Consider the following 24,307-nt stretch of genomic DNA (forward strand, 5'->3'; position numbering starts at 1 on the left):
TATCCTTTTTTAACAAGGAAAGGCAAAGGATATTATGTATAATTTTTAAATGGATTATGAAGACAAGGTTCTATATTTTCTGTCTTCTCTTGCTTAAGAAGCTCCATAAAGTGTAGAGGTCTTTGTCTTTTTTGTTTACTGATCCCTAGTACATAAATCAGAGCCAAGCAGATGCTCAATAAATGTTATTTTAAAGTGAATATTGAATGAATTCAAAAGATAATGATTCTCAAGACATAATCAAGGAGAATGTTGCAAGCTGAAACAGAAAAATAATCCTGAAGGATGAGTAGGTTGGGTAAGTCGTGGGATAGGAGGAGGATCCAAGTGGAAGGACTGGCTTAGGTATTGGTGAGTACGTTTTATTATTCAGATGCTAACATTTGATATATTATACAAACTAGCAGGGAAGACAGGCATTAATCATGACACATGCTGCCAAGAAGCCAATTAAGGAAGGAGAGTAGCCAACTGGATTTAGCAATAGGATTCCTTGTAACTTTAAGATTACTCTCAGTAGAGTGCTGGAGATGGAGGCCAGATTGTAGATCAGATATGCAAGGGGGATAAAATGGAGATAATGGGTCTTTCAAAAAGTTCAGTAGTGAAGAAATTATGTATATGTCAGTAGTTACACTCAAGGAATTTTTTAAAATATTGTCTTTAAAATTAGAGAAGCTTGAGCATGTTTAAACAGTAATAAAAAGACAGAGAGGTTAAAGATATCAAGTGAATCAAGAATAATTGCTTGTAAAATTTTCCTCAAAATGAAGGAAAGTATCTAATTCAGATCATAAAAGGAAGGGATAAACTTGGGCAGGAGTAAGATACTGTGATAAGCAAATTGGCTACATTTTTTGTTCAAAGTTTCTCACAAAAATAGTCAAATATTCTGAAAGGCTGTAAGAATTGTATAATGAACACCCATAGTCTCACCGCTTTGATTCTATGATTAACGTTAGGTGATATTCATCACGTATCTATCCACATTTCCATCCTATTCATGTATAATTCTATCTTAGTTTTGATACATTTCAAAGTAAGTTGTAAATGTCAGTACATGTCACTGCTAAGTCTTTCAATGTGTGTATCATTAACTATTGTTTGGTATTTTAAAAACCTTTTTTGTGATAAAATTAAACAAATGTGGAAAGCACAAATATTGATTGTTCCACTGACTGAATAAGTTTGGAAAATGCATTTACCTATGTGAGCCAAATATCTACCAAGGCATAAAATAGTTTCATCAACTCCCAAAAGTTATTTTATGTTGCTTCCTAGTACATCCTTGCCCTCAGCCCACTGTTCTGGATCTTTTTAACCACAGATTAGTTTTGTCTGTTCTAGAATGCCATATAAATGGAACAATACAATATGTCTGTACTCTTTTGTGTTTTGAGTTCCACCCATGTTGTTACAGATATCTGCAATTTGTATTTTATTGCTAAATAGTAATCCATTTGTGTGAATATAGCACAACTTTCTTGTTTATTTTCTTCTTGACAGATACCTGAGCTTCATTCTTTTAGCTATTATTAATAAAACATGAAAATTCTTGAACAAGCCTTTTCATGAACATATGCCTTCTTTTTCTTGGGTAAATACCTAGAAATGGAATTTCTGAGCTTAGGAAAGATTTGTGTTTTAACTTTTGTATAACTGTCAGATCGTTTTTTTCAAATATGGTAATACTATTGAAGAATTTTTGCCATAATTATATAAGATTTCTGGGTTATTTTATATATAATTCCAGTCATTCTGGTTGATGTATATCTTCTATGATTTTATTTTGCATTTTCCTGATGATCTGCAAAGCATCTGTTCAAATATTTTGTCTATTTTTACTGGGTTGTTTGTCTTTTTATTATTGAATCCTAGGATACTCAGGAAACCAGTCATTTTTTTTAAATATATGTTTTTAAAGTATCTTTGCCCAGCCTGTATCTTACTACTAATTTTTTAAACCACTTTATTGAGTTATGATCAACATCCAAAAATATGTACATATTTAATGTGCACAATTTGATGAGTTTGGAGATAAGTATATATCAATGAAACCATCACCACAATCTTTGCCAGAAACATATCCATCACCTCCACAATTTTTCTCCTATTTTCTTCATATATGTTGTGTATGTATATGACAAGAACACTTAACACAAGAACACAATAAAATACAGTGGTATTAACTATAGGCACAATGCTGTACAGTAGATATTCAGAGCATATTTATCTTTCATAACTGAAACTTTGTACCCTTTAACATCTTCATCTTTCTCTCTTCCCTTAGTCCCTGGGCTCATACCATTCTACTCTGTTTCTATGAGGTTTACTGTTTTAGATTCTTCATATAAGTGGTATTGTGGAGTATTTGTCCTTTTGTGTCTGGCTTATTCCACTTAGCATAATGTCCTCCCAGGGCATCCATGCTGCTGCCGATGGTGGGACTTCCTTTCTTTTTTAAGGCTGGATAATATTCTACTGATGTATATACCACCTTTTCTTCATTCATTCACTGATGGACATTTAGACTGCTTCTAAATCTTGGCTATTGTAAATAAAGCTGCAATGAACGTGGGAGTGCAGCTATCTCTTTGAAATCCTGATTTCAATTCTTTTGGACATATACCCAGAAATGGAATTGCTGGATCATTCTACTTTAAAATTTTTGAGGCACCTCCGTAGTATTTTCCATAGTGGCTGCACCAATTTACATCCCCACCAACAATGTACAAGGGTTCCCTCTTCTCCATATTCTCATCAGCACTTGTTAGCTTTTATTTCTTGTATTTTTTTTAATAATAGCCATTCTAACTGGTGTGAGGTAATATCTTATTGTGGATTTGATTTGCTTTTCCCTGTTGATTAGTGAATATAACCCTGTATTTTGTTTGTTTTTATTTTGTTTAGATTTTTCATGTTTGTTCAAAATAAAGGTTGGTCTTGATTTTCTTTTCTTGAAATAACTTTATAAGTATTGATCCTATGCTGGCCTTATAAAAAGGGCTAAGAAACATTTTTTTTAATACATACATTTTGGAAGAGATTGTATAAGATGAATGTCGTTTTTTTCCTTATTTTAAAGAAAGAATTTACCAGTAGGGTTTGGAATTTCTTTGGAGAAAGAGTTTTTATAATTATAGATTTAACTTCTTTAATAATTATAAAGCTATTCAAATTTTTTATTTATTCTTGTTATCTATTTTAGTAAGTTATTTTTCTTTCTAGAAACTTACACATTTCACTTAAATCTTCACAGTCCATTATGGAAGTGACTAGCTATTTAAATTTAAATTAATTTAGATGAATACATTTAAAATGTTGTTCTTTAGTTAGGCCAGTCACATTTCAATTGCTCATTAGCAATGGCTACTATACTGCCATTGGCTACTATACTGAATAGTGCAGATTATAAAACATCTATTTGTTGTAGAAATTTCTACTGAACAGCACTAATATAAATATTTTAAATTCCATAACACGAATCTGTATGATAACTTCTTATCTTTTTACATGTCAGTGGCATCTAAGATGCTATCTCCTTTATACTACTGATATTACCCATTTTGTTTATCATTTTCATTAAAGTTATTATTTATTCCAAGCAATCAGCTTTTGGCTTTGTTGTTTTTTTCTATCACATTTATGGTTTGTTTGTTTTTTCTTAATATTATTAACTTCTGCTCTTTATAGTTCTTCTCTTTTATTTTTTCTTGGGCTTAATTAGAGTTCATTTTCTATACTTGATCTTGGCCAAAAGGCCAGATTGGATTTATGAAACGACAGAGAGGTCTTTGTATAAGATAAGATATTAATTTTAATATTCACAGTAAAGTGGTTCCAAGGAATGACAAAATCCAATATATGGTTATGGGAACAGGTCACTGAAGGGGAGATGACTATAGTTAGAAATGTCCCCAAACAAAAAGTATTAGATGTGTGAATGTTGACATCACCTAGGATAGTGAAGGCACTTGAAGAGGGAAGGGAGAAGGTGAGCTCAGTGCTAAAATTGTTAGTTAAGATTAGAAGTGCCCAGGTGGGCATAAAATGCACATATAAGGAAAGGAAATGTATAGTATTTCTAGATTTTCTGAGCCTTAAAAACAAGGGGTTTTGCACAAAAGTAGTGGAATATCGATCTGGACACAGAATTGGTACAAAAGTACTCAGGGGAATTTCTGTGTAAGATGTTCTTCTTATAGCATCCTTTTCCAAAGGTATTGCCTATAATAATTCATTAACATGTGTATAATAAAGAAGTAGATATATGTCCATTTCCCTCATTCTGATTAAGTATAGTGGTCATATATTTACATGTATCAAATGTGTGAATGGACACAGCTGTCTTAGTTTATACAAAAACTTTATGTAGCAAAAGTTATTCAACAAAATAAAAGTTTATCATGTTCCTATCTCAGGATGCTTAAATTTACTTATTTATCTTCCCATTTACATGATTTGGTATCATATAGACATAATTCAACTTGAGAAAGTACACAGAATACGGCCTGTCTGTTACAGTAAGGAGTTTTCAGTGAAATATCAATCTTATAGTCTGCTTCTCTTAAGAACTCTTAGGAGTTTTCACAATATAAATCATTCACAAGAATAAAACTGGTTGCAATTAGCATTTTATCTCTAAGGATCAATTAGCAGAAAGAATTTTATTGTTAAAGCTACAAAGAAAGTAAGAATGTGACATCAGATTTCTGACTGCTTGAATGAAATGCTTATAGGTCTAGTATCTACATTAGCAAGACAGTTACAGCAAATTTTATGCCTAAAGACATTTCTGCTTTCTCCAGCTGTGTGAGTTGAGTCATTACCTCGAGAAAATCCATTCGGTGGCAAGGGAGAGATTGGCTATGTTCACTATGTGCTTTGTAGGAAAGCCAAAGTATATTTTCCTTCTCAGTGTAGCAGTCATAGAATCAATTTCTGCTGTATTTATACCACAGAAAGTATTTTCAGTATGTCTAGTGTTAGTAGACCAAATCGGCCTCTAGGCTTCTGTTTGCTTTCCTGAGAAATCAATAAAGTCAGGTAGTGATGGAAATCCCATCTGTACAAATCTTTCCACCAAGGTCTCAAAATAACATTAAAAGAAGTAAAAAGTATCTTAATTTGATCTCTGAATGTAATAAAGTGACAAGTGTGTGGGACAACAAGAGAAGATCTAAGGGCAGCTAAACGTAGGGAAAACTGATTAGATCATGGCCAAACACTGAGTGGTAATATCTAAAAAAATATTTCACAAGACCATGGATGACAGGAATCAAGCATGGAAATATCTGTGATAATTCAGATTTTAGATTCTATTAGGATTGAAAAGACACTCTTCTGTAGAAAACACAAATCCAAACCCTATAGCTAATTTAGTAGAGAGGACAAAACATTGTTTTAATGAAATGTCTGTGTTTCTTTCTGGAGTTATCAACAACTGTGAGATAATAAGATCTGATTCAAGTATTACCCTGGTTTGAATAAGAGTAGAAGTAAGAATATATTATTATCAAACACTTCTTTGAAGTATATTTGTACAATGCATATGCAAACACATATATCAACCATAGAATAGGTCTGAGGAGTGTGTTTATTACCTAATAATCAGAAATCCCCAGATTGTTTTCTCACACAATTATAGCTATTATTATGCTAGCATCATCTCTTTACTGACAAGGTTGTATCTAAAATTCCCATTATCAGAGTTACTTTTTGAGATAAGATGTAGTCTTGGAGTTGTGTATGTAAGGTCAGCATAAGATCAAAACTTATAAAGTTACTTCAAGAAAAGAAAATTAAAAACAACCTCTATTTTGAACAAATACGAAAAATCTAAATAAAATAAAAGCAAGCAAAATACAGTGATACATTAGAAAAATAATACATTATGCCAAGTGGGTTTCATTACAGAAATAAAAGATTGATTTAACTTGTGATAATTAATCACTATAATTCAATAGTTTAAAAGAAAAATCATATAATCATCTCAATAGTTACAGAAAATCCATTTACACTTATTCAAATACGTAGCAAAAATCCAGTGAAAGATGTGCAAAATTTCTACACAGAAAACCATAAACACTATTGAGACAAATTAAAGAAGACCTAAGTAGAGACCTGTCTCATATTCATGTATCAGAATACTCAATAATACAAGGATGTAATGTCTCCTTAACTTTATGACTTCATTTCAATCCCATTTAATATCCCAACAGGATCGAAAGGCGTCTGGGTCACAGTTTTATACACTACAGCCCGTGGGCCAACATTGGGCCTATTGTCTGTTTTGTAAATAAATTTGTATTGGGACACAGCCACACCCACACCCATCCTTTTACACATTGCTTGTGGCAGCTTTTGAGTTACAACAGCAGAGTTGAGTAGTTGACAGATATCATGTGGCTCACAAAGTGGCAAATATTTACTATCTGTCCCTTTATAGAAAAACTTGGCCAATTCTTGGTCTAGACAAACTTAAAGGAGAAGAACAAATCTGGGGGGCTAATACTACTGAATATCAAGACACTATAAAGTAGTTAAGTAGTTAACTCCCTTTATTATAAAAGTAATTTATCATTATGTGATAGACAAACACAGATAGACAAATAAACCAACATAACAGATTACAGAATTCAGAAACAGATCCACACTTATACAGGCATTGAATGAAGACCATAGCAGTGGGAACAGCATTATGTTTTCAGTGAAGGTTTCAAGCCAACTCTATAGTGTAGGGAAAAAAATGAATCTTGACCCCTACCTCATGCACAGGGGATTGTAGACCTAAATATGAAATATCAAACAACATAGCTGGTAGGTGAAATCATAGAAGAATATCTTCATAACTTTTAGCCATATGAGGGCACAAAAATACTACCAACAAAGAAAACTTTGATTAATTGTATGACATTAAAATTAGAAACTTCTCTTTACCCCAAACACCATTAAAAAGATGAAATGGATAGCCACAGTGAAAGAAAATATTTTTAGTATACAAAATAAACAAAGGAAACATATTAGGATATATAAAGAATCCCTAAACACACATTGGACTTCCAGTCTTGACGCTGACATGTAAAGAGCTTGTAAATTGTTACTCCCACCCTTACAAGAAAAAGCAGCTGAACAATCTGATGATCAACAACTTTTCTTTGACCCATCAGACCACTGAAGTTTCAGGAAAAACCACCACGTCATAATCTGGAGGGACAGGCAAATCCAGAAAGTCAAGGTCAAGATCTGATTACCTGGAGTAGAAGCCACATGAGCCATAAATTGGTAAAAGTGCTTAAGTGGTAAACTTGGTGAATTGCTGGAGGCTCAGTGTGGACTAGCGTGAGAGTGAGAAACTCCTGAGGGCCTCCATCCTCTAGCAGGCTTTACCTCCAGGAAGCCCACTAGATTCTCATTGTGAACATCTGGGGAAAAAAAAAAAAAAAAATCCCTTCTTGGTTCTGGAAGGAAGAGGGAAAGAATAATCATTCTGAAATACTCTGAGAGACTTCTCCATAACAAAAGTCTATTTTAAAAAGAAAAAGGGCTTTTCTAAGCCTTATCCTACCTGGGGGAAGGGAATTCCTCTCCATCTATCTCCCCCTAATTCTTCTGCCTCTCCAGAGGCAGGGGTGGGGATGGGAGGGAGTGCAAAATGTAGTCACAGGTGTTAGAGCTTGGAGGAAACAGATTGAGAATACTGCAGCCAGAAAAAGGAGTTAGGGAATAGAGAGGAAAAAATGTATCACTGGAGATAGAATTTGTGAACGCTGCAGCTCTGAGACCCAGGTCCATGAAAAGGATTAAGATTTAATTAGAAGCTTACGGAATGTTCCACTCACTCACACCACACCATTTATGGAATATTCCTTCACATTTATAGAATACTCCATCCAACAACAGCAGAATACATATTCTTCTCAAGCTCATATGGAACATTCACTCATATAGACCATAAAACACACCTTAACACATTTGAAAGACTAGAAATCAGACAAATTATGGTTTTTTTTACCACATTTGAATTAAGCTTAAAAAATCAATAATAGAAAAATAGCTTAAAAAATCCTAAATATTTGGAAATCAGACAATATACTTCTAAATAACCCATGGGTCAAAGGAGTCTAAAGATAAATTTAAGAATCCTTATAGCAAAAGAAAGCAAAGACAAGTTGAAGTTGAATTTAATAAAGCAGGGGAAAGACCTTGAATAGACAGTTCACAAGAAAGGATTTTTCAAATAGCTGATAAACATGTGAAAAATTGCTCAACATAGTCAACAGAGTATGCATTTTAATATAAATTAAAATAACATTTTAGAAATGACAGTTTTAGGTGGTGAGAAGGACAAGTCAACTGGAATGTTGATGAAAGTATAAACTTGTAGAATAACTTTGGAAAATTGTTTGACAGTATCTGGACATGTGCATATGCCATGATCCAAGACATTCTCTTCAAGGAATATACCAAGCAGTAAAAGTACCAAAAAAAAAAAAAAAAGTTTTTTTTAAATACAAGAATGTTCACAGAATTATTCATAACAGCCAAACCAGAACATAATGTAAATATTCCTCAATAGTAGAAAGCATGACTGAATTGTGGCACAATAACACAAGGGACAAAATTAGCATAGAAAATAACCAAACATGCTACACGCAACGACATGAATGAATCCACAGTCAAAAACCTGAATGAAAGACTCAGCCTGAAACAATCCAGACAGTATGGTTCCTTTCATATCAAGTTCAAAAAGAGGCAAGCTCTGAGGGCCCTTCTTGACGATAGGAGGCAGAGTAGAGGTTACCTCTGTGGAGGGACACTACAGTGATGAGAAGGGTGATGCACGAATGGCGTTTCTAAGATGCTGGTGATGTTTTACTTCTTGACTTCGTCGGTTACATGGATCTGCACTTTTTGTGACAGTTCACCAACCTGTACACTTTGATTTTATGTATTTCCCATAGCATGCTTCACTTTGATTAAAAAAAAAAGTTTATTTAAAAAATTGAAGATAAAATACCAAATTTCCTGGTGAAGAATATGGTCCTTAATGTCCCAGCACTTACGACTCCATGCCACCCAAATATTCCTATTCTCTGCATCTGAGATATTGATATTGTCTTAAAATATCTAAAGAGCTGTTTTAGCAGACTCTTGAGGAGGAAAAAAATTAAGTTGTTCATTTTGAAAATTTGACTTACATTCCAAGAAGTTATGTAATTTCCTGTCTGATAGAAGAAAGCTCCTTGTTCAAATAATAAATGACCTTTCTGTGTCCTCTACAGTATTAGAAAAACATCCTTCTGTACAATTCTTTTTAACTTTTCAGCATCTTTTCAGGGCTATTGATGTTCCAGCCAATGTCAGAGAAGGGAGCTGAAAGGCCTGTCTTTGGGTTCCATGACTGGCTGTCAGCTCAGGGCCAGGGCCCTCAGAGTTGCTAGCTTAACTGCTTTATGTTTCCGCTTACAGATGTACATAATTCACCTTAATGCAGTAATACAGCGTGACTATTCAAGACTTTTTTTGTTCATAAAGCAAATAAGAAAGTATAGACGTTTAAGTCAGATTGCAATTTGATAAATGTACCTGATCTCTGATCATCAGACTATTAAAGAGGCAAGTGCAACCAATTTGTTTTAATCAAAGGATTTTCTTTCAAGCAGCCACATAACAAATTGCATCCTTGCATTAATATAGAGTCCCTTGAATTCTAATTTCAATTGTGAATTTCAACAAAAATATTTTTCATTATTTTGTGGACAAAGTGATCCAGGATTTTTTAAAATTATTTTGTCCTATTTTAGTTAACTAATCACTGTCAAGCCCATCTTTAAAATATTTAAAGAAAATAATAGTTATGTGCATCAAATGCATTGATTCAAGATATTTTATTCCTCTAGGGAAAAAATTTGTTAAAAAAATAAATAATCTGAAAAGCAGATTTGTATCTCGTATTTTGAAACGAAAATGAGAAGTGGGAGCTTTGTTTTATGACTGGGGGATGCAGAATGCTGACTATTAGAAATTTCTCATACTAATCTAGCTCTGGTGCATCAGAATATATACAGCAATTATTAGCAGAAAATGAATTCCTGCAGTCTCCTGGGCTGCACACTGTGGATTGTGGAGTGTTAATTGTATCAGTCTTTGCTAGACTTCTTCCATTCAATCAGCCCCAAGCATTAGATAATTTACATATTGGCCAGCCAAGCACTACCTCATTATATAATGGTCCACACTGGCTTTTGCATTTATTTTTTCTTTTTGCCGTTTCTCAAATATTTATCTTCCCCTTTTCCTTTCAAATTAAAAATAAGCCTGGATGACTCCTGTAAGATGGAGAAAGAGGCAGTATTGGGTAATGGAAAAATGAATAAACTTGGAACTGGGAAGCTTGGCCTCTAGCCCTGGCGTTACCTTTCAGCATTTCTTCGGGCACCTCAGTCTTTCTGAGTCTCAGTTTCCTCATTTGAAAAATGTGGATAATGACTCTTGTTCCACTTACCTCACTGGTTGTTGTGAACAACTGAGGTGAATGTGCAAGCTCTGTGAAAACCTATTACATAAATGTAAGGTGTTGTTATTACTTCTATTTATTGGGACTAGATTTCCAACATGGTGTCCCTGTGCCTGTTCAGTCACTTCCCTTACGTTGAATTTATTTTTTGATGGACCTGGAAACTTCAAAATCTATCCAATGTTGTAACCTGTAGGAAATATTTATTGAACGCTTTAGCAACTAAGCTTGTTTGGGTGAAAGTGGTTTGCAAAGACTACCACGTGTCCCGTTTTATGCAGTTACAGAATTAAAGAGGGTGAGGGGAAGCATCTCTTAGGAAATCTGAATCCCTGGCAATCTCTGTGTATTTATTAGTCTAGAGCAGAGGGGCTATCCCTTGTAAATGTGTTACCAAGGGGCACCCAAGGCCATTTGCTGAAAGGTATTGGCTGTAGTTCAGTTACTTCTAAGTAGCTTCCAGATCTTTTCCCCCATGACCTTACAATTTGGCTGCCCTTACGAGGCAGCACCACTCTCCAGGCTCTCCCGGCTCTCCCTTTTCCAGACTGTAGCAGGGCTCTCCACCCTTCTTACTTGCCTAGACATGCCAAAGCTTTGAGGTTTCCAAAAAGCAAACACAGCCTGATCCTTCGTCCGGTGGTTGCTTTTGAGCGTCTCAAACCATTTATTCCATTTATTGGACTTGGAGACGTGGGATAAAGAAAACTTATGGGAAGGCTCCTGGAGTTTTAAAAAGGGCTGACTCATGTGCCCTAGGTCACAATGACCTTTTGGAGTCCCCAGAACTTTCTCGACATACCCTCCGATCTCTCTGACCTGTTGCCAGCAGCAGTATCAGGGAAATAGCAGTCCATGCTTCCCAGTTGACTAGCGCAGCCCCCAACCACAGTTGGGAAATACAGCCTGAATGATGGCAGAAGCACCCTGAATCCCACGTGGCTTTGTGTGGCAAGAAAACAGCTGGGTCCAGTCGCTTTACATAAGGATTTCCTAAACTCGTCAAGGGGATTTAAATTGTGAAACGGAAAACACTGGCCTTTTTTCTCATTTATTTACATATTAAGTATTTATTATTATGCTAGATTTCATATACTGCTAAATTATATTTTTCAATGCTTACAGCAGGTGGTTCCTAATTGGGTTTCACAGAACAGTGCTGAAAACTGCGTGTAGAATATTGGCAATAAGGTGAAAGGAGGGGTGCGGAACAGTTGCCTAGAACAGCACTACTAACATGTTGGGCACGACTTTCTCTCTCTTCCTCAGGAGGGTGTGGTAATCTACTCAGCCAGTAGAGAAATGGTTTTTTAATATCTCAGCCAGGGATCTCTCAGAAATGCTTTCAATTCTCCACGTTGGTCTTAACAACATTTCTATATTAAATTCAATTTCCACTAGTTCATACCATTTATTGGTGGGAAAACACAAAACTCCATCAAAGTTGCCCATATCAATCCGTACATAGTCTTATTTGACTACTGAACATTTTATAATGTTGTCCATAATTTAATTTTATAATCCCTCAAAATATTTCGTATTTATTTTCTTGTTTCAATTTCAACATTTTTCTGGTAATTTCACAAATCTTTTCTTTGTGTATGTCTGAGCCACTACAAGTGGTATGGATTTCCAAAATGCATTTTTTTTCTAAGTAATATTTTTTTCTTCAAAACTTTTTATTTAGATGCAATTTTAATCTGAGAAAGTAGCCTCCCCTACTTCCACAGTCAGTGCTGGAGACACACACTTTCACTTCCCACTCTGGCCTCTTCCTTGTCTGGGCTTCATCCATCTTTCAGACTTTAAGTGAAATAAATGTCCCCCCCTTAGAGGAATTTTCCATAAATTCTGGGAATAGTTTAGGTCTTTCAGTAATACACACACGTAACTCCCAGTACTTAGGTTCATGTCAAATTATACTGTTCTTAGTAAATCCCAATTTGTATAATTGTTTGTGTGAGTTTAATTGCTTCATTTCAGGACTTCAAGCTCCAGGAGGGCAGATAGCAGGCTTGTCTTGAACACTGTCAAATTTCCTTTGCTTACCAGAGCCTAGCACTCAGTAGTAGCTCAAAAATATTTCATATGAATGAAGAATTAATAAACCAACATCTCTCTGGCACACAATTCCTGATGAACCTAAAACATGTAATCCTGACGAAACCTGGAACAGACTCAGAACATTTATACCCACTAGCTGACCAGGTATAGAAGTGAAAGGGGCAGGAAAGTCTGCTCTCTGATTCTCGCTTCTGTTCACACAGGTTTCATCAAGTCTTTTCAAGCTATTTGCAGAATGCAAAGCCACAGAGAGAGGATCTGTGTTTTGACTTCTGATACCCTTTGATGGACCACCTGCCAGCTTTAAGTCAAAGAGCTTTAGAGTCTAGCCTAAGACATGGGGTATTCTCAGCGCTCAGTCAGCTCAACCATGACACAGTCTGTTTGATTCACTGGTTCTTCCCTGCAGGATGCAAAAGCAGAGATCTAGAAGTATTCCTCCCATTGCTCTTAGAAGTCGTCAATAAGTGGCTGAAAATATAAAGGACGGGGCATATCTTTAATTCAATTTTTCACCATTTCAGTTAAAAAGATTACCAACAATCATGCTTTTGTAGGTCCCATTGCACATATTAATAATTTGTCGTTCTTTCTGATTACTCAATCATACTGAGGCCATAATCGTCTTAGTCTGCTTGCTTGCCAAATATTAAGAAACAATCATTTCTTAAAAAAGCCCAGAGCAGGGATGGCAAAGACAGCAAATCCTTTGAGCCATTTTATTAGACTCTAAAGAGCCATTTTGATGACAGTATTCGTTTGCTTTAATGGAAACAGACTAAAACCAAATTCTCTCTTGATTTCTCAGTTAAGAAGCTACTGCTCGTTGTATTCCCACAAAGTAGAATTCTTAACGCCCTCTTCTGTAAAGACATGTGACAAGAGGCTCGAAGGCCCTAATGATGATCATGCAATCTTTCAATTCTGGGTAAACTTAAAACTTCGATTTTTTTTTCCTAAGCAAATTAAACATCTCTAGGTCAGTTTATTTATTCTGAGTTCATCGTTGTTTGTTTTAGATATATGTTTTGAAGATATGCTTTGAACACAATATATCCATTCAACAATTGTTAACCAAGTAATAATTGTCATCATCATAGTCTTTACACTTAATTTAATCTTAAGATGTGGGGCTTGGATGTTGATTTGAAATGTTTGATAATCTTTTGTTTCCCTTCACCATAGTGCTTATGCTGTCAAAACCAACACATGGCAGAACTTTAAGGACTAGTGCCAAACATATGGTCTCCACAACCAGTCAGCACAACTTTTGGAATTCTAATTGCAGAGAAGGGCCAAATGAAAATGCTTAATTGCACACATATGACCAGTTGAGGATTTCCTAATAGGCTGACTTCTCTAAGGCCTGTAAATATCTGCCATGTAGAACAGACACATTTAAATGTTGCAAGAAAGACCATGATTAAAAACAGTCTTTTAACAGTTTTACGTTTTTTTAAGATATGAAAGTAAAATGTAATTTTCACATATTTATTTAAACATTTAAAGGGCCTTTTCCAAAACTGTATGTGCTCTAGAAGTGCGTGCTAATGACCCTATTCATTTTTAGCCTGAGGCTAGCAGAATTAAGGATGCAATCATTTTCCTTAAACTAAATACATAATAATTCCATGAAAATAACTACCACAGCAGCATGAATCTAATGTCTAGCTAATGCTGCATTTATATTAAAGTACTAATTATGGAATCAAAATTTTCCGCTCAAAGGATGCTAAAGATCACCTAGTTAAAATATTTTATTTGATTCATGAGAAAACTGAGATACACAGAAGTTTTTTGACTTGCCCAAGCACACTGCTTGGATATAGCTGAGCCTAAACTGAGCCCATGATTTCATCACCAAATCCCAGTGTTCTTTTTATTACATGAGTCTATCATGAAAAATATGTTATCCCTATTTAAAAAAAAAAGATTTGAATGGCTTCTTAAGACTTTGTTGAAGTGATTATTTGCTCAGGAACAAAATGAATGTAATTTTGGCCTTTTGTTCAAAGGACTTTTATTTTTTAGAGGAGTTTAGGTTCACAGTAAAATTGAGAGGAAGATACAGAGACCTCTCACCATTATCAACATTCCCCACTAAAATGGTACATTTGTCTTATTTGATAAATTGAGATATCATAATCTCAATTGAGACATCATAACCGTCCAAAGCCCACAGTTTTTAGTGTTCACTCTTGTTGTACATTTTATGGGTTTGAACGGATGTACAATGCCCTGTTTCCATCATTACAGCATCATACTGAGTATTTTCACTGCCCTAAAAATGCTCTGTGCTCCACCTAGTCCTCCCTCCCCCCACCCCCACTACAGGCAACAACTGACTGCTTTACTGTTTCCGTAGCTTTGCCTCCTCCAGAATGTCATATAGTTGGAATCATACATTATGCAGCCTTTCCAGATTGGCTTCTCTCACTTAGCAAATGTGCATTTTAGGTTTTTTCATGGCTTGATAGCTCATTTCTTTTTAGCTCTGAATAATATTCCAGTTGCCTGGATGTACCACAGTTTATTTATCCATCCACCTACTGAAGGACATCTTCATTGCTTCCAAGTTTTGGCTATTATCGATAAAGTTGATACAAACATCCACGTACAGGTTTTTGTGTGGACATACCCAGTTTCTTTGGGTAAATACCAAGGAGCATGAGTACTAGATCATATAGTAAGAGTACTTTCAGTTTTGTATAAATCTCCAGACTGTCCTCCAAAGTGGCTGTATCCTTTTGTGTTCCCACCAGCAATGATGTGAGGTCCTTGTGCTCCACAACTTTGTCAGCATTTAGTGTTGTCAGTGTTCCAGGTTTTGGCTATTTTAATAGAAGTGTGGTGGTGTCTTGTTTTAATTTTCATTTCCCTGATGACTATGAAACATCTTTTCATGTGTTTATTTGCCATTTGTATATCTTCTTCATTGAAGTGTCTAATAAGTCCTTTGGCCCATTTTTTAATTGAGTTTTTTGTTTTCTATTGTTGAGTTTTAAGAGTTCTTTGTATATTTTGGTTAACAATTTTTTATCAGAAGTGTTTTTTGCAAATATTTTCTCCCTGTCTGTGGCTTGTCTTCTCATTTTATTAACATTGTCTTTTATAGAGCAGAAGTTTTTAATTTTAACAGAAGTCCAACTTATCAATTATTTCTTTCATGGAATCTGCCTTTGGTATTGTATCTACATAGTCCTCACCATCCACAAGATCATTTAGGTTTTCTCCTATGTTATCATCTAGAAACTTTATAGTTTTGTGTCTTCTATGTATGTCTGTGATACATTTTCAGGTAATTTTGTGAGGGATGTAACATCTGTGTCTAGATTCTTTTTTTTTTTTTTTTTTTTTTTTGCAGGTGGATGTTGAATTGTTCCAGCACCATTTGTTGAAAATATTACCTTGGCTATATTGTATTGGCTTTGGTCCTTTGTCAAAGACCAGTTGAGTATATTTATGAAAGTCTATTTCTTGGCTTTCTATTCTATTCCATTGATCCACTTGTCTATTATTTCACCAATACTGCACTGCCTTGGTTACTGTAGCTTTATAGTAAGTCTTGAAGTTGGGTAGCATCAGTTCTCCAACTTTATTCTTCCCCTCCAATGTTGTGTTGGTTATTCTAAGTCTTTTGTGTCTCCATACAAACTTTGTAATGAGTATGTCAGTATCCACAAAAATAATTTGCTGTGAATTTGATTGGGATTGCATTGACTATACATCAGTTTGGAAAGAATTGACATCCTGACAATACTGAGTCTTCCTACCCATGAACATGGACTATCTCTTTATTTATTTAGTTTTTTTCTTGAGTTTGTTCATCAATTTTGTGGGGGTTTTTTTTCACATAGATCTTATACATATTTTGTTAGATATATACCTATGTATTTCAGTTTTGCAGGTGTTAAAGTAAATTGTACTGTGCTTTTAATTTCAAATTCTGCTTGTTCCTTGTTGGTATAATTGACTTTCATGTACTATCCGTGTATTCTCCAACCTTGGTATTATTGCTTATAGGAGTTTTTTGTCAATTTTTTTTGGATTTTCTACATGGATGCTCATGTTATCTATGAATAAAAATAGTTTTATTTCTTCCTTCCCAATCTGTATTATCTTCGTTTCCTTTTCTTGCCTTATTGCATTAGCAAGGACTTCCTTTATGATGTTGAAAATGAGTGATGAGAGGGGACATCCTTGTCTTGTACTTGATCTTGGTGAAAAAGCTTCAAGTTTCTCATCATGAAATGTAATGTTAGCTGTAGGTTTTTTGTAGATGGTCTTTATCAGGTTGAGAAAATTCCCTTCTATTCCTAGTTTTCTGAGAGTTTTTTTTTTTTAATCAGGAATGGGTGAGTATTGGTATATCTGCTTTTTTAACCACAGTTCAATCATCTAAACTTGTATTGTTTTAATGTTTCTCTCCCTAATGTATATGGCACAAGTCTATTATATAAAAGAAATCTAGAACATGTTACCTTCCTTCAATGCAAACCTACTCTACCACTTTTCCTTGAAAAATGATGATAAATCTGGACTGTGAAATGCCTTTGCATAATGAATTCCCCTACAATATTTTCTAAAGTAAAAGATTTAATATACCTGTCTGACTTTAATTTGAGAGGAAAATATGGAGAGAGAGGTCTTGTTTCTTAATCTAGAATACTGTATCTTATTTTCAAATTCTATTTATTCCATGATTATTTCCTCACTTCTTTATTAACCTCCCTTTATGTCTCTTTCTACTGTTTACACACTTCTTAAGGTATAAGCAGCTTTCCTTGTTGAGAGTTTGCTATTCATTCATTTTATGTTTACTATGTACATGAATCTTTTTAACTTATATGCCAAGTACATTTAATATTATACCAAGCATATTCCATTTCTATACCAAGTAAAGCCTTAGCTATTCATGCTAACTAAAGGATCAGGGATGTCTTCCCTAAAGAAAGAGATGGGGAAGAACAGTCCAGGCTGAGGGAACAATATAAATGAATATGTGAGTCTGGAAAGTGTAGGGAATGTTCAGGAAATAGTGAGTGATCTTGTATGACTAAAACAGGCTTAAGCATATGGCTTGAAGATCAGATCTAGTTTACAACATGTTTTCTTTGGCAGACTAATGTTTTTAAAATGTCAGAATTATTTGTCAATATTTAACAACTAGGAAACCTCATATTACACTTCAGATCCTTGGTTTGTCTTGAAATACTGAGATGGAAACTTTGAGATTGCTTCTCAACATGGCAGTATAAATTTATCAGGCTAGGCTTAATTCAGTAATAAACAACTGCAAATTTTCAGCCGCTTAACACAATAAATATTTATTTCTTCCCAAAGCGATGGTTGAACAAAGGTGTTCCTGATCTGGTGTCTTTCTGGATGGTTCTCCATCTAGTAGTATATCAAGGGCACAAGCTCATTTTATTTCATAATTGAACCCTTCTCTAGGTCTTTGGAGTTCTTTCCATTCAGCAGGGAAAAGAGGAAAGAGAATAGAGAATTATGTATGGTCGGATTTGTGGTCCAGGCTTAGATATGGTGTTTGTCAGTCTCACTCATGTTTCATGAATCAAAAGTCAAGGACATACCTCACTTAATGGCAATGAAGGGGGGAAATATACTTTACTTGTGTACTCGGGAGTGAAAGAAAATGGTCTGTGTACTATAATTAATATCTTGTAGTAACATAATGAAAAAGAATATAAAAACAAATATATGTATGTATATGTATGACTGAAACATTATGCTGTACACCAGAAATTGACACATTGTAAATGACTATACTTCAATTTAAAAAAAAAAGGAAAAAATCTATGTAATAAACAGTTATATATAATTTATATTAGTCTGCTTCTGGGATTTAAAAAATTATATTCTTTGTGCATCTGGCCTTAAAATGAGTAACCCCACATACAGACATTTTCTTTTCAGAGGTACAAAGAATAGAATTCATCTCAAAAAGGGAACTGTCCCTAGATGCAGGCAGCTGTTTTCCAAACTCTATGTCCATAGAAATGACTGAGCTGCTAGAAGGCATTGGAGCATGGGTAAACTGATGTAGTTCCACCTGTAAGCCTCTTAATACAAGGGGTGATATTTTAAAAAATATTAATGTTCTTTTCAGTGTTTTTGTGCAACTGATCGTATCCCTCGAAATATTTAAGAGTTTTAGAGCAAGAATGTAAAGACAGTGTTAATATATTGCTTCTTATATTCAAAGTCGGAATTTTACAGCAAAGCATTGTTGACAAAGGAAGGAATTTTCTAAATTTCTCCCCCATCTATGCCCCCTCTACCTCATATCTCCCACTGAAATATCAAAAGTAAATCTTGGTTGATTAAATCATAGGGTTGTGCATAAGGAAGATTCCAACAGGAAGAGAAATGGGGGGAAATCCATTTCCTACCTGCCCTAAGGAATTGTGAGGAAAGAAGGGGACAGGAAAAAAGAGCACATGCAAAGGTCACATTTGTCTCTTCCACTCTCAGGTTGACTCCAGGATTGATGGTTGTTTAGAAATATCAAGATAAATTAGAGGAGATTAAGGATAGAATGCTTTCGCTATGTTCTATGCAAAGGACTCTGGAGTAAAACTGCTTCCTGTGCAGCTGATGCCAGGTCAAAGGACACTTGGTGGTGATTTATTGTTTGGACAGAAAAGCCCTTGATAGTTTATCTTCCTGATTGGAGTGGGTGGGAGCAAGGCACAGATGACTGTCTGGAAGGGCAGATTGCCAGAGCAGGGAGGCCAGAGATCATGTGGGGGATCACCCAGTCAAATGGGTGTCACAGCCAGGCTCAACAAGTTCTTCAGCAAAGCTGAATCAGCAAGAGGACTTTGTGTCTCTGGCTAAGGCAAGAGAGATCAAGACACAATTCACACAGACGTTACCTTGGGCAGGTCAATCTTAGGTAAGCTAGAGCCACTTAGAAACCAGAAGATCCAAAGGACACAGAGAAGATCTGAGAACTCCACCTCATCAATGTCAAAGGTTCCATAAGTCTCCTGCTACCATAACCAAATTTCTGTCTTAAAGAAGAACAGGGTGGGGATGGAGGTATGAAGGAAAACTGTTTAAAATAACTAAAGGGACTGAGTTTGCCAATGAGACTAAAAATTATGTAGTTTTGTTAATTCGCCTCTTGTCTAACAAGATACATGAGGAAGACTATTATCTATTATAGGCCAAATAAGATGCTAAAATATTTTTTAATATCTGAGTGATATCGTTTGTAAATTATGTCCTCAGTATATTAATTTTGGGATACTGATTACATGTCTTTAAATTTTGATCTATTGCTACATTTGTTTGTTCTTTATCCTTACATGAAAATTAATAATAATAATAATACTGAAAGTTAACATTACTATATGCTAAATACAATCCCAAAATATTTACATGAGTTAGCTCATTTATTCTTCACAAAAATCTGGTGAAGATACTGTTATTATTCCAATTTTTTTTCCAGATGAAAAAAAAATCAAAGTGGAGAATGGTTAAATCATTTGCCAAAGGTGTAGAGCCAGGATTCCAACCAAGGCATTCTCACTACAAAGCTTGCTTTTTAAATCACTGGTTTTAAGACTCTGATTTCATTACACCGTTCACTTTGATATGAAACTGTGTCAAGTAGTTTGCTTGGCACCAAGTAGGAAAAATGTCTGGATGAATAGAAGAATTTTTTACTGAGCTGATCATGTCTATGTTTTAATATGGCAAATACATTTTAGATTATTTCTACACTACCTTAAAAATACATTGCACTTGCTTAAACTATATGAGTTTAAATCTCCTCTGGTAGGATTTCAGTTTAAAGTTTCTCTGTTGGTCTGTTTACGGTTATAGCTTCAACTGAGAAGATGCATGCAAGTCATGAAGTGGAGACCTATTAGCATAGTGATTAACCTCAAGTAGTCTGTCTTATCATTCCCCTTATTCTATGGGCTACTTCTGCACTTTCGTTCTCCTTTTCTCCATTCCTTTTACTCATTCATTTTCCTCGTCTCTACTTTTTTAAGTTTATCTCATTCTTTCCACGCAGATTCATTAATCAGTTTCTTTTGGTGGGGACTATTTTTCTTCATTATTCTTTTCCCCTCTTCTATCAATAGGATCAGTTCAACAATGGCAGAAATTATATTAAAATAAGAGGCAGAGATTCTAAGTCATTTGATGTTGGCCAAGCCATTTAATTTTTTAAGACTCTGTTCCCCCACCTCTAAAATACAGGATTCAACTAGAAAGCTTCTAAAATTTACTCTAGTTTAAGGATTCTTAATTAGACTTGTTGAGTTTGTTATTTACCCTATACATAGAACATGATGGCACGATGACTTTGGGATGTGTCTACATAATGCCAAACATTAAATCAATTGAATAAAATTATTTAACCAGTCATCTAGATGTTTTGTCTCTTTGACGCTAAACATCTGGGAGAACCAGATTTTGTCATATTTAACACAATACTTAAGCACCACTGCATAGGCCTGGTCAATCAAGATATTAGCCAAACTGATTGTATCTAGTCCCCAGTAAGCATTTCTATATATAAATGAGGTTCTTCTGTCTAATACCTGTGTTTGAATTGCAATCATTTTATAATTTCTCAAGAGCTGGTTGAAATTTGAATAAAACACCAGATATGTGGTGAACCTAGTTTACAGAAAGATTTATCTCACTAACTGATTCTATGAATAGCCTAGTTGAACTTGAAGATGAAACAGATAATCTGGTTTCCTATAGACATTTGGATTTTGGATTTTGGAATGCTTAGAAGAATCAATTCCAATGTTACCAATAACTATTACTGGCATTTAACAATTCATAGACGTATCTTCCTCATCTGTACACATCTATCCTTGTTCTTTAAAGCCACAGCTTGTTCATTCCACTTGATCATTCTTTATTGATGATAAAGCCTATGGTCACCATCCTTCCTATAAAAATAACTGAAGTACTTGAAGATGCTGCCTTTCAGGGTATCACTTTCCAGATGTGTTGTATAGAGGATCTGTTTTATTTTTCAACTTAACACTTATTTGCCATTGTCAAAGTATGTGGTGTGTTCGGCTGATTGCATAGGATAAAATCAACAGTTATGATTATGTGGACACCTTGCTTCAGGATTATGGAAGAAGCCTGGAAGCAAACAAAGATTGGAGGCTATTTGGAAATAGGAAGAAAGTTTAGTTTAGTTCCATGATTCATGGTAATAAAAATTGCTATTTATTGATTAGTTCTATTATAGACATTTAAAAAAAAAACTATAACATTTTCATTTCAAACATTAAGACACAAAGTTTCAAAAGAGCTAAGAGAACTGCCCAGTTAGACAAGTAACTGTCTGCACCAGAACTCAAACTCTGGTCTGTCTCTTCCAAAATCCATGCATTTTCCAATACACAATATTGTCACTATACCAAGAAGGTCAAAGGGCCTTTATCTCATGTAAGCCTTACAGATTTATTTGAACTGTTTTTGCAAAATTTTAAAAGATAACTTTAACGTTGTGGTGTTTCACGTAAGATCCAGATTTCTGACTTCTCTAGAAAAAGTCAGAAAGTCTATACCAATTCTACAATTAGGGAGGTAAAAATAAATAGTCTGTTTCCCTTTAAAATAGACATACATTACCCAGTTCACCTTAGTCCCCACCATCTTTTTTACCTCCCTGTCAATGTGTGTGAATATCCATTGTATGAAAATATTAAATATTATACCATTAGATTACTGGAATAATGCCCAGCCTAATTAACTTACTTAAATTACACACATAGCCTCACTTACACGCATGTGAAAACAACTAGATATTAAAACATAGGAGAAGAAGCCAGAGTTGAAAAATAGACATATTTAAATGATGTCTTCATTTTAATATCATCAATTAATGAATGTGGTGAATCTCCCTTCAGTCCTAAATAAACATTTACCTGTAATTTTAATCATTAAAAGTATGCTCAAATTCAGGTTTCCATGAATGGTAAAAGAAAGGTATCAAAGACATTGCACAATTTTCACACACAAAAAATGTGACACATAGGCAGTGTGGGTTTGCCATAGCATCCAGATGGAATATATGATGTTGTCTAATCTATAAAATGTATGAAAATCTTTCCACTCAAAACAATGTGATCACAGAGCCAACATGTTGTTGCTCCCTATAAGACTATGACACATACACATCTGTCACCCAGCTGCAAAATCCAGATTTCCTAAAAATAAGAAGTACTATTTTCAAATCAATAAATCTTAACAACATTAATTTTTTGGATAAATGTTTTGAGCCAAATTCCATATCAGATGCCAAGTCCTATCCTTTCGATCTATTATGATTTTGCGATGAACCCAGAAAAGGTAAATGGCATTGTAAGTTAAGAAGTGTTGTTTTATATAGTCTTGCCCTCATAGGTCTTTATCAAAAGATAACGTAGTCTCATAAATACATGGTACAAGAGTCAGATTGTAGGGAGTAGTAGCACCATACAACTTTGAACGTGCAAAGTTCCAAGAAGTAAAGTTGTTGGCTGGAGGACCCCAAAAAGAAAAAAAAAAGGCAAAAGAAGTAATAAACAGTATTAAACACTTTCTTTGTTTGCTTAACAAATGTTATTACATGCCTAATGTTCTGGATACTGGGCCAGGCATGGTAGATACCATGTTAAAGAAACCCAGACGTGGTCCTTGCTCTCATGCAGCTTGTGTTCTAGAGGAAGGGAAAGGCATTAATTACAAAATCACAAGCAAAAATATTCTCTTCCAAATGCTATGAAGGACATTTGATCAGGAGAGAGGTGGCCTCCTCAAGGAAATGAGGTTTTTTTCCCTGAATTCTGAAGGACAATTAGTTGTTAACTATGTGAGAAAAAAATTGATTAACATGTTAGGCTGAGGAAATTGCACATATTTAAACGGCATATGGTGGGACACATCATAGCGAATATAAAGGGGCTGAGAGAATTGCACTATGGCTGGGCAGAGGGCAGCGTTGAATGTGAGATGAGTCTGGGGACATGGGAGGAGGCAGACTGTGAAAGGCTCTGCTTGATATGTTGAGCATTTAGTAGGAAACAAATGGAAAGCTTTTGAAAAGTTTAAATGGAAAATAGGTTGATTTATGTTATGAAGAGATCACTCCGACTGCCATATGAAGAAGCGATTTAAAGGAAGCCAGACTGAATGTGGGTGGTAGACTAGTGCATTTACCACATGTGTTGGTTATTTGTGGCTGTGTCCCAATTGACTCCAAAGAATCATGGTTCAAAAAGCAAACACCTATCATCTGACAGATGCTGTGAGTCAGGAATCTGGGCACAGCATAGCTAGGTTCTCTGGCTCCAGCTCTCTCACAAGATCGGAATCAAAGTGTCCTCTGGAGCCATAGTCACTTCAGGGCTCAACTGGAGGAGGATTCACTTTCAAACTCACTCACGTGGTTGTTGGCAGGATTCAGTTCCTCACAGGATCTCAGTTTTCTTGCTGGCTCTTGGCCAGAGATATTCCTCAATTCCTTGATACTCAACCTCACTATGGGCCAATTCATAATATGGCAACCAGCTTTCATCAGGTGAGCAAGTGAGAGAGCAAGGGAATGAGAGCAAGATGGAAGCCCAAGCCATTTTGTAACCCAATCGTAGAAGTGATGTTCATTGGTCACTAGGTATAGCCCTAAGAGTGGGCTATAATACATGCACATGAGTACTTGGGCGCAGAGATCCC

Source organism: Camelus ferus, chromosome 5 (genome assembly GCF_009834535.1).
Source record: "Camelus ferus isolate YT-003-E chromosome 5, BCGSAC_Cfer_1.0, whole genome shotgun sequence".
Classification (NCBI taxonomy): Eukaryota; Metazoa; Chordata; class Mammalia; order Artiodactyla; family Camelidae; genus Camelus; species Camelus ferus.